General features: G+C 44.9%; 1 long non-coding RNA gene across 1 annotated transcript in view; it reads right to left on the bottom strand.

Annotated features, from left to right (window-relative positions):
- Positions 1-10,686, bottom strand: part of LOC121044213 (uncharacterized) — a 12,857-nt gene extending 2,171 nt beyond the window's left edge. The window contains exons 1-2 of the long non-coding RNA XR_005797205.1: positions 10,474-10,686; positions 10,209-10,320 (exon numbers count right to left, since the gene is read on the bottom strand). This is a non-coding gene — a long non-coding RNA (uncharacterized LOC121044213). The remainder of the gene's footprint in view (positions 1-10,208; positions 10,321-10,473) is intronic.
- Positions 10,687-11,333: the final 647 nt, after the last annotated feature.

Below are 11,333 nucleotides of genomic sequence, written 5' to 3'. Positions count from 1 at the left end.
AAATAAATAAATAAATAAATAAGCATTAAAAAAATAATAATAAAATAATAAAATCCAGATGTCATTTTAAAAATAAAATAAAATAAATAAATAAAAATAAAAACAAGACTTAATAGGTAAAAACACAAATATATATCTAGGTTTTGTTCACTGAAATCCTGTTGGCACCTGGCCACAACATGAAAGATAGTAGTTACTCAACATATACTGGTGAGTTAAAAAAAAAAAACAAAAAAAGGAATAAGATGTAAATGGAAAGATGAACCTTTGAAAATTAAAGCATAAGAATGTGATTCCTTCTCTGAGGCCCAACATCTGCAAAATTGAAAAGAGAGTATCCTAGAAAAGGGCCATGCCGGGCTGAGGTCTCTTGTCATTTGTTATCAAATTTTTATTTTATAATTTGTGATTTTGTTATCACGCTCTTTGCCTAAGCAAATGTCACAAAATGTTCCCGTTATATGTTCTAGAAGATTAACAGTTTTAGGTCTGTGATCCATTTTGAGTTTAGCATGAGGTATGTGTCAAGGTTCATTTCTTTCCGTACAGATATCCTTTCGCTAGAGTACTGTATGTTTCAAATACTATCCTTTCAGGGGCACCTGGGTGGCTCAGTTAAGCGTCCAACTTCGGCTCGGGTCATGATCTCATGGTCCGTGAGTTCGAGCCCCGCGTCGGGCTCTGTGCTGGCAGCTCAGAGCCTGGAGCCTGCTTCAGGTTCTGTGTCTCCCTCTCTCTCTGCCCCTCCTGCACTTGTGCTCTGTCTCTCTCTGTCTCTCAAAAATAAATAAATGTTAAAAAAAAAAATACTATCCTTTCAATGCAATTGGATTACCCTGGAACTTTTGTAAAGAAATCGGCTGATCTGATGAGTGAGAGTTTATTTCTGGACTCTGTTATGTTCCTCTGATCTATATCAGGGGTCAACAAATCCTGCCTACTCTGGCTTTTTACATAAAGTGTTATTATAATACAGGCACACTCATCCATTTCTGTATTCTGCCTGGCTGCTTTCAAGCTACAGTATAGCTGAGTAGTTGTTACGGAGACCATGTGAACTGCAAACCTAAAATATTTACTATCTGGCCCTTTAAAGAAAAAGTTTGCTGACCCCTGGTCTATATTTACCCTTATGGGGAAACCACACTCTCTTGACCACTGAAGCTTTACAGTAATTTTTTTTTTTTTTTGTGAGCTCTACACCTAATATGGGGCTTGAACTCATGACCCCAAGATCAAGAGTTGCATGCTCTACCAACTGAGCCAGCCAAGCACCCTCTTCTAGTAAGTCTTTTTTATTTTTATTTTTATTTTTTAACGTTTATTTATTTTTGAGACAGAGAGAGACAGAGCATGAACAGGGGAGGGGCAGAGAGAGAGGGAGACACAGAATCTGAAACAGGCTGCAGGTTCTGAGCGGTCAGCACAGAGCCCGACGTGGGGCTCGAACTCACGGACCGTGAGATCATGACCTGAGCCGAAGTCGGACGCCCAACCGACCAAGCCACCCAGGCGCCCCTCTTCTAGTAAGTCTTGATCAGACAGTGTAAGTCCTCCGGCTTTGGTTTTCTTTTTCAAAATATTTTAGCTATTCTAAGTCCTTCAGCTTTCCATATAAATTTTACAATAGCCTGTCAGGGCACCTGTGTGGCTCAGTCAGCTAAGCGTCCGACTCTTGATTTCAGACCAGTTTACGATCTCATGATTCATGGGATTGAGCCTCACATCGGGCTCTGTGCTGACAGTGCAGAGTCTGCTTGGGATTCTTGGTCTCTCTCTCTCTCTCCTGCTCTCTCTCTCAAAATAAATAAATAAACTTGAAAAATAAACACACAAATAAAAATGGCTTGTCAATTCCTCAAAAGAGACTGTTCAGATTTTGACTGGGACCACATAAATCTAAAGAACAAACCGGGAGGATTGCCGTCTTAACAATATCGAGCCTTCCAAACTAGAACACTATCTTCTCTATTTAGTTCTTCAACTTCCCTTTGCAATATTTTATTGTTTCCAGTCTGTAAGTCTTTCTCCAAATGTATTCCTATGTGAGCTTTTTTAATGTTATTATGAATGGAGTTGACTTTTACATTTTTATTTTCTAGTTACTTGTTGCTGGTATATAGAAATACCATCGATTTTCATATATTGACTATGTACTATGTCCAACTGGCAAGTTTTATTTATTGTAGTAAGTTCTTTTTGGTAGATTCTTAAGGGTTTTTTGTTTTTTTTTTCATTCACAAACAGTGCCATCTACAAATAAAGACAGTTTCACCAAATACAGAATTACTCAAGCTTTCAATTTCTTTAATTTAGTTATTTTATTAGTTGCCAGAAAGGGAGAGTTTAAACTTCCAACTCTGGTTATGGAATTGTATGTTTCTCCTTTTAATTCTGTCAATTTTGCTTCAATTTTGATTTTTCTCTTGAGAATATGTTTTATTTTCTTGGTCTTTTATTTGCAGGCAATTTTGGATTGCTATTTATATGAATGTCATGAATGTGAATTTGTGGAGATACTCAGACTGTTATTGTGATGGTCACTTTTGTGTGCATGCTTGACTGGGTCACTGGGCTTAGATATTTGCCTAAACATAATTCTGGATGTTTCTGTGAAGGTGTTTTTTGGATGAGATTAACATTTAAATGGATGGACTTTAAGCAGATTATCCTCCATAATGTGGGTGGGCCTTATGTAATCAGTTGAAGGTCTTAATAGAACAAAGACTGACTTCCCCTGATGTAAAAGGAATCGATTTCTCTCTCTCACTCCCTCCTCCTCTCTCCCTCTCTTTCACCCCCTGTCCACACACAGACACACATACACATACATACTTTGTTCTGTTTCCCTGGAGAACCCTGACTAATTAATACAGCTGTTTTTCACCAGAGTATTATTTCCTTTGTTTTAGCAGGTGATTTTCTTGGCTAGGCTGGCATGGCAAATCCCACGTCTTGTGCAGTATCTTCATTCTTGTTTCATGCCAAGTGTGGTGCAAGCATCACTCAGAGATATGACAGGTTGGAGAGTTCTCTGGTTCTGTTTTTTCTGTTCTTTTTTCTTTCTTTTTCAGTTTATTCATTTGTTTGTTTGTTTAGTAACCTCTATACCCAATGTGGGGCTCGAACTCACCACCCCGAGATCAAGAGTCATATGCTTTTCCGAATGAGCCAGCCAGGAGCCCTTGGGTCTTTTTCTTCCCCGGGGTTCAACTCCGGTCAGTTTTCGCTATTGTCCTGGCTTCTTCTTTTCTGGTTTCTCACATCATAAAACCTGTTTTTTCTTGTGAACCTGGCTGCCTTCTGTGTACAACATGGGATGCGTTTCACCCTGGGCTAAACGTCTCGAAGGTGAGAGCTTCTTTGTACACCTCCACCTGTCTCCTTCTTCTCTCCCGCCACCACCTGCAAGATGCCAGCTTCAGCCTCCGTCCAGTGTGCCTTTGGCTGGGCTGCGTGCATGAGTCAGTGAGGTGGGTCAGAGAGGCGGGGGGTGGGGGGGGTCCATCTGATTCTGTTCTCGCTCCGCTATTTTCACGTAGTTCCTTTTTGTACTAAGCTCAGGGTTGATCACTGTTTTCTGCAGTGAAGGGTCACATGGTAAAATCTTTATCACACTCGGAAGTAGAGTCTCAGCCTTGGTATTTCTGAAAAAGTTTATCTCACCTTCATTACTGAAAGATATTTTTGGGGGCGCCTGGGTGGCTCCACCGGTTAAGGGTCTGACTCGATTTCGGCTCAGGTCAGGATCTCACCGGTGGTTCGTGAGATGTAGCCCTGCTTTAGGCGATGGGCTGACAGCACAGAGCCTGCTTGGGATTCTCTCTCTCTCTCTCTCTCTCTCTCTCTCTCTCTCTCTCTCTCTTCCCCTACCCCATGAGCACGTGCTGTCTCTCAAAAAAATTCTTTTTAATATTTAATGTTTATTTATTTTTGAGAGAGAGAGAGAGAGAGCGAGCTAGCATGTGCGCGGGCATGTGGAGGAGGGGCACAGAGAGACAGGGGACAGAGGGGCCAAAGCGGACTCTGCACTGACAACAGCAAGTCCAATGCAAGGCTTGAACTCGCGAAGCACGAGCTCATGACCTGAGCTGAAGTTGGGCGCTCAACCGACCGAGCCCCTCAGGCACCCTAACATGGTTTAAAAAATAATTTTAAAAGGGGAAAAAAAAGAAAGATATTTTTGTTCTTGGTTGGCAGTTTTTCTTTCAGTGGCTTGGAGATGTCTCCCTATTATCCTCTGGTTTGCATGTGGCCAAGAAGATGTCTGCTACTGTCCTTCTCTTTGTTCCTCAGCACAGCGTGTATTTTCCCCTCTGGCTGCTTCTAGCGTTTTCTCTTTATCATCGTGTTTTAGCGATTTGACTACAATGCGCCTTGATGTGGTTTTTCTTCATTTTTTTTCTCTGAGTGGGGTTTGTTGAGTTTCTCTGATTTGTGGTGGGTTTATAGTTCTCGCCAAATTTAAGTAATTTTCAGCCATTATGTCTTCAAACACGTTTTCTGCCGTCTTCTCACCTCATCCCCTCTTTCCGGGACTCCAGGTACACGCACGTGAGGCCCTGAATGCTGCCGCCGCTCACTGATGTTCTGCTTATTTTTTAATTTTTTTATTTTAGAGAGAAAGAGGGAGTGAGAGCAGGGGAGAAGGGCAGAGAGAGAGAGGGAGAAAGAATCTTAAGCAGGTTCCACGCTCAGCACAGAGCCTGACACGGGGCTCAATCCCACAACCCTGGGATCATGACCTGAGCCAAAATCAAGGGTCAGACACTCAACTGACTGAGCCACCAAGGCACCCCAATATTCTTATTTTATTTTTTAAAACATTTTTTAATGTTTATTTATTTTTGAGAGAGAGAGAGAGAGAGAGAGAGCGCAGCAGAGCACGAGTGAGGAAGGGGCAGAGAGAGAGGGAGACACAGATGCAAAGCAGGCTCCAGGCTCCGAAGTGTCAGCACAGAGCCTGACATGGGGCTCGAACCCACACACTGGGAGATCATGACCTGAACTGAAGTCAGGAGCTCGACTGACTGAGCCACCCAGGTGCCCCAATATTCTTATTTTAGAGATGAATCTTTTTTTCCTATCTGTGTTGTATTTTGGATTTTTCTGTTGCTATGTTTTCATAGCCAAGAATTCTTTCTTATTTAATGTCTGATCTGCTATGCTATTAATTCCATTCACTATATTTTTCATCTCTAGAATTTTGATTTGGGCGTCTTGTAGATTTTCTATTTCACTCTTCCTGATGCTCATGCTGTCCTGTACCTTCTGGAATATATGGGATATATTTATAGTAGCTGTTTCAATGCCCTTGTCTCCTATTAGCTGTATCATTTCTGTTTCTGTTTCTACGGATTGATTTTTTTTTCCTGCTTATTTGAGTGACAGGTAATTTTTTATTAGACACCAAATATTTTGTGGGGTTTTTTCCAGTTTTATTGCTATAATTGACGTGCAATATTGTGTACGTTTAAGGTGTGAGACATAATGGTTTAATACACATGTATATTGTGAAATGATCACCACAAGAAGTTTAGGTAACATCCAAGAAACACTGCTTTTTTTTTTTTTTAATTTTCTTTTTTTTTTGAACGTTTATTTATTTTGGGGACAGAGAGAGACAGAGCATGAACGGGGGAGGGGCAGAGAGAGAGGGAGACACAGAATCGGAAACAGGCTCCAGGCTCTGAGCCATCAGCCCAGAGCTTGACGCGGGGCTCGAACTCCCGGACCGCGAGATCGTGACCTGGCTGAAGTCGGACGCTTAACCGACTGCGCCACCCAGGTGCCCCAAAACACTGCTTTTTTAACAGCCTAGTGATTGGACAAGTGTAGGTTATGCTGTGGTCCCCGCAAGTAGCTGCCGTCTGTCACCACACAGCCCTATTACAATCCCACCGACTATGTTCCCCATGCTGTACCTTTTATCCCTGTGACCTATTCCTTCCATACCTGAAAGCCTGTATCTCCCACGCCCCTTTTCCAGTTTGCCCACTCCCCCACCCCTTCCCCTATGGCAACCACCAATGTGTTCTCTGTATTTATGGGGCTGTTTCTGGGTTTGGGTTTGTTTGTTTTGTTATTTTATATTCCATATAAGTGAAACCATATGAGATACCAGATATTTTGAAGTTTATATTGTTGGGTACCAGAATTCTTTTATTTTAGAGAGAGAGAGAGAGAGAGAGAGAGAGAGAGAGAGAGCACGTGAGCAGGGGACAGGGGCAGAGAGGGAGAGAGAGAATCCTAAGCAGGCTCCACGCTGTTAGTGCATGTTAGCTCCACATGGGGCTTGATCCCATGAACTGTGAAAACATGACCTGAGCCAAGATCGAGTCAGACACTTGGAGGGGCATCGGGGTGGTTTCGTTGGTTAAGTGTGCGACTTCGGCTCAGGTCATGGTCTCTCAGTTCGTGAGTTTGAGCCTCGGGTTGGGCTCTGAGCTGACCACTCAGTGTGGAGCCTGTTTCAGATTCTGTGTCTCCCTCTTTCTCTGTCCCTCCCCTGCTCATGCTCTGTCTCTTTCTCTCTCAAAAATAAAAAAAAAAAAACATAAAAAAATAAAAACCAGGGGCGCCCGGGTGGCTCAGTCGGTTAAGCGTCTGACTTTGGCTCACGTCATGATCTCGCAGTTCATGAGTTTGAGCCCCAAGTCAGGCTCTGTGCGGACAGCTCGGAGCCTGAAGCCTGCTTCACATTCTATGTCTTTCTCTCTCCCTCCCCCTCCCCCACTCACACTCTGTCCCTCTCTCTCTCTCTCAAAAATAAACATTAAAAAAAATTTTTTTTAATAAAAAAAACAAAAAGAGTCAGACACTTGAGGCACCTGGGTGGCTCTGTTGCTTAAGCATCCGACTTTGGCTCAGGTCATGATCTCACAGTTGGTGGGTTTGAGCCCCATGTCGGGCTCTGTGCTGACAGCTCAGAGCCTGGAGCCTGCTTCAGAATTTGTGCCTCCCTCTCTCTCTCTGCCCCTCCCTTGCTCGTGCTCTGTCTCTCTCTGTCTCTCAAAAATAAATAAACGTTAAAATAATTTTTAACAAAAGATCCAGACACTTAACTGAGCCTCCCAGGCGTCCTGGTACCAGAATTTTTTTTTTTTTTAATTCTTTGAAATATCTGGTGGCTTCAGTATAGGCTGCGGTTAAATTACTTGGAAATCGTCTGACCTTCACAAGGCTTGCTTTCCAGCTTTGTTAGGGGAGTCCAGAACAACTCCTGGGACTCACTTGGCCTGACCCCTGAGGCCACCCTCCTCTGAGGGCTCCAAGCCCCGTGTGTGGGGAGCACTTTCTGCTCTGGCTGGTGGGCACACCCACTCTTCCCAGCCTCGCACACGCTCTGGGGGCTCGTCCATCTCCTCGCCCCTACGGGGCTTCTTTTCCCAGTGCTGGGCATGTCCACAATCACACGTACCGATCGGTGCCCAGGCAAAACTTTCGAGGACATTCCTCTGCACATCTCCAAGAGTTCTGCCTCTCTCTCTGTGCGGTAGCCTGGAAGCTCTCTCTCCAGGCAGTGAGCCAGGACCCCCCAGAAGACTCATCTCATCTGCTTCCCATCTCTCGGGGATCCCTGTCCGGAGACACCTGCCATCCAATGTCTTCAAACCATTGTTTCCTATATTTTGTTCCGTTTTATAACTGATGAAGGCAGAGGATAAATCTAGATTCTGCTACTACATCATTGCCCAAAGTCGGCGTTGCTTTTATTCTTTTTTTTTTTTTTTCAACGTTTATTTATTTTTGGGACAGAGAGAGACAGAGCATGAACGGGGGAGGGGCAGAGAGAGAGGGAGACACAGAATCGGAAACAGGCTCCGGGCTCTGAGCCATCAGCCCAGAGCCTGACGCGGGGCTCAAACTCACGGACCGCGAGATCGTGACCTGGCTGAAGTCGGACGCTTAACCGACTGCGCCACCCAGGCGCCCCAAATGTGCTTTTATTCTCTTAAGCGATCTTTTTTTTTAATCGAGGCATAGCATACACACATAAACGTGTACGAATCTAAGTGCGCAGCTCGATAAACTTTCACAAAATAAGCACACATCTGTGTGACTATCTCCCATGTTAATAAATAGAACATTGCCAGCACCACAGAAGCTTCGCGTTCTTTTCCGGTCACTACCTGCCCTCCCAGCGTAACCATCATTCTCCTTTGTGGCACCACAGTGCTCGTTTTACATAAATGGAGTCACGCAGTGTATGTATTCTTTTAGGTCTGGGTTTCTTCCACGCAACGTTATATTTGTCAGGTTCATTCACGTTGTTATGCAAAAGCAATGATTAATTCACTTTCATGGCCGTGTAATATTCTAGTTGGTGAATATATCACATCTTTCCTCTAGTGTCTTGTTGGTGGACATTGAAGTTATTTCTAGTTTGGGCCTATTATGAATCGTGACTTTATGATCATGTTTGCACATGTTTTGTGCGTGTGCATATGCGTTTTTGCCAGAACCGCTAAATCGTAGGCTAGGAATCTCTTCCACTTTAGAAGATACCACCAATAGGGGCGCCTGGGTGGCGCAGTCGGTTAGGCGTCCGACTTCAGCCAGGTCACCACCTCGCGGTCCGGGAGTTCGAGCCCCGCGTCGGGCTCTGGGCTGACGGCTCGGAGCCCGGAGCCTGTTTCCGATTCCGTGTCTCCCTCTCTCTCTGCCCCTCCCCCGTTCATGCTCTGTCTCTCTCTGTCCCAAAAATAAATAAATAAACGTTAAAAAAAAAAAAAAAAAGATACCACCAAGTGGTTTTCCAAAGCAGTCATCCCAATTCACACTCTTACTAGCATTGTATGAGCGTTCTAGTTGCCCCATATCCTCACCAACACTCGTTATTATATCTTTTGAATTTGATTCATTCTGATGGATTTTAGTTACATTGCCTTTCAGAACACCCCATGGGCATAATCAAACTGCCAGGCAGAATGAGCTAACAGTGTGCCAGCTTGAGATTCCTATATAAATTTTTTTTATGTTTTTCTTTATTTTTGAAACAGAGAGAGTGCTCGCTTCGGCAGCACATATACTGAAACAGAGAGAGACAGAGCATGAGCAGGGGAGGGGCAGAGAGAGAGGGAGACACAGAATCTGAAACAGGCTCCAGGCTCTGAGCTGTCAGCACAGAACCCAACGCAGGGCCCGAACCCGAGAACCGTGAGATCATGACCTGAGCCCAAGTTGGACACTTAACCGACTGAGCCACCCAGGTGCCCAGAGACTCCTATATATACGGTGTTTCTTCCCAATGTCTGTGTGAGCATTTCCCAATGCATTCAGCTGTTACATTTGTGTTCATCAACATCATTTGAGCCGAGTTTGAAAGCTAAGTGTTAGATGATTTACCAGGTGAATATATGGTGAGAGGAAAAGCAAACAAGGGCATTCTTGGTGGAGGAAGAAATATATGGGAAAGAAGTCATAAGAGGACTGTCTCAGGGCTGCCCGGTAAGATTGTGCATGATTTTTTCCTCTGTCTATGGAAATGGCACCTCTAAGAATTGTTCAGGGCACAACCCACGAAGCTGTACACAGCAGCCATGCCTGTCATGGTGAGGAATGATAAGAAATTTGTTATGAGCAGAGGGCAGAGTGGGTAGGTTAGAGAAGCGAGAGAAGTCAGATCCAGAGTTGGGGCAGCATAACCCACTGGGATCTTGCCAGAGGTTTACTTTAAAGGTTCACCCTTGGCGCCTGGGTGGCGCAGTCGGTTAAGCGTCCGACTTCAGCCAGGTCACGATCTCGCGGTCCGTGAGTTCGAGCCCCGCGTCGGGCTCTGGGCTGATGGCTCAGAGCCTGGAGCCTGTTTCCGATCCTGTGTCTCCCTCTCTCTCTGCCCCTCCCCCGTTCATGCTCTGTCTCTCTCTGTCCCAAAAATAAATAAATGTTAAAGGTTCACCCCACCCCCACCCCACTACATGAAGGATTGTACAAGCTTCTTGCTCTTGGAATCTTCAGCCCTCTGAGCCAACAGGGCTGCCACTGAACTGGGGCTAAGGTGAAACCCAAGTCAGGAAGGAGAAATGCTGAGCACACTCAAGTTTGTCTTGCTACACAACTCTGGTCTCAACAAGTTGAGGAACCAACACCCTGTCCTTCCTCTCTTTGGGGCTTCCTCTCTTGCTTACAGCCTCAGCGCGCTCCTCTGTCTGGTAAAACTGGGTAAACCTGGATGGGAAGCTGTGCCCCACCTACCTGGCCCTTACCTTCATGTTTCTGAGTCACCAGGGGGTGGTTTCTGAGAGCACAAGAAAGCGAAAGGAAAATCCCAGGGTCCCCACGTATCTTCCCGACAGCCTGCCAGCATGAAGAATATCCCTGCAAAAGAAAAAGATTTCTTTGGGTTGACATTCTTTGTCCCTAAGCCCTCATGACGCTTTATATGTCTGTCTTGTATGCTTGTTCAGGGCATTAAATGATTGAAGTAGGCCTTCCTGTTGGGCTGGAAGGAAGGGATTATCCACTGTGTACCAGAGAAGGCAGGGTCCCTTCTGGAAAGTGAAGTTCATGCTCAGGCTCTGCCTTCCTTCCAGTTACTTGGACAAAGTATGTTCCTTAAAGTAGAAACTGGGACTGATGGAGGCATTCCAAGAAGTGTGGGAAGGAGCATCTCTGTTGGCTCTGGCTACAAAGGGAGTAGTTCTGGAGAAGTAAGTGGTAAGAAGGTAACTCCCTAAGGAGGAGGGAGGTTCCAGAACATGGAACCCAGGAAAGGTGCCCAAAGTTACACCAGGATTCTGACACTAGAGTAAATATCACGGGGCCATATGTCAGTGGGAGATTTGCAGGCCCCGGGGACTACGTGAACCAGGCTGTGAGTAGAAACCCTTCCAACCGAGCTTTTTTGGCTTGTTTTTCTGCTTCTTTAACAAGATTGACCTTGAAATCACCCAACAGGGATATCAACCAGCACATTTAAAATATGTTCAACAGCGCTTGGTCTTATGAGAGGTAGAGAACAGGAGACCCCGTTCCTGGCCTGGAGGAGGCTACTAAGGAACTAGAGAGAGAACAAGGCCCATGAAGCCCCTAAGGAACAGCTCAACCGATAGGATTCTTTGTTTCCATTTTCGGCCAAAATTAAAATTATCATGAACTCCCCGAGCAGACACCAGCTGGGCAACAGTAGGAGTGTTAAACATCCCAGGAGAGGGGGAGGTATCCTGGGACCCAAAATTGTTCCCAGTTCATCCGTAAGTGTTGATGAGCTACGTGTGAACTGTGAAATTAATGGTAATATTCCTCAAAAACAAACAAGACAGTAAAAGACCATAGCTGATTCAATACTAAACTATGCAGGTTGAGGGGGTCCACAGGCACCCAAGAGACTC

The sequence above is a fragment of the Herpailurus yagouaroundi genome, unplaced genomic scaffold (assembly GCF_014898765.1).
Source record: "Herpailurus yagouaroundi ecotype Mexico unplaced genomic scaffold, PumYag 188, whole genome shotgun sequence".
Lineage (NCBI taxonomy): Eukaryota > Metazoa > Chordata > Mammalia > Carnivora > Felidae > Herpailurus > Herpailurus yagouaroundi.
The sequence above is the reverse complement of the archived record's forward strand: the minus strand, read 5'-3'. Positions and strand labels throughout refer to the sequence as shown.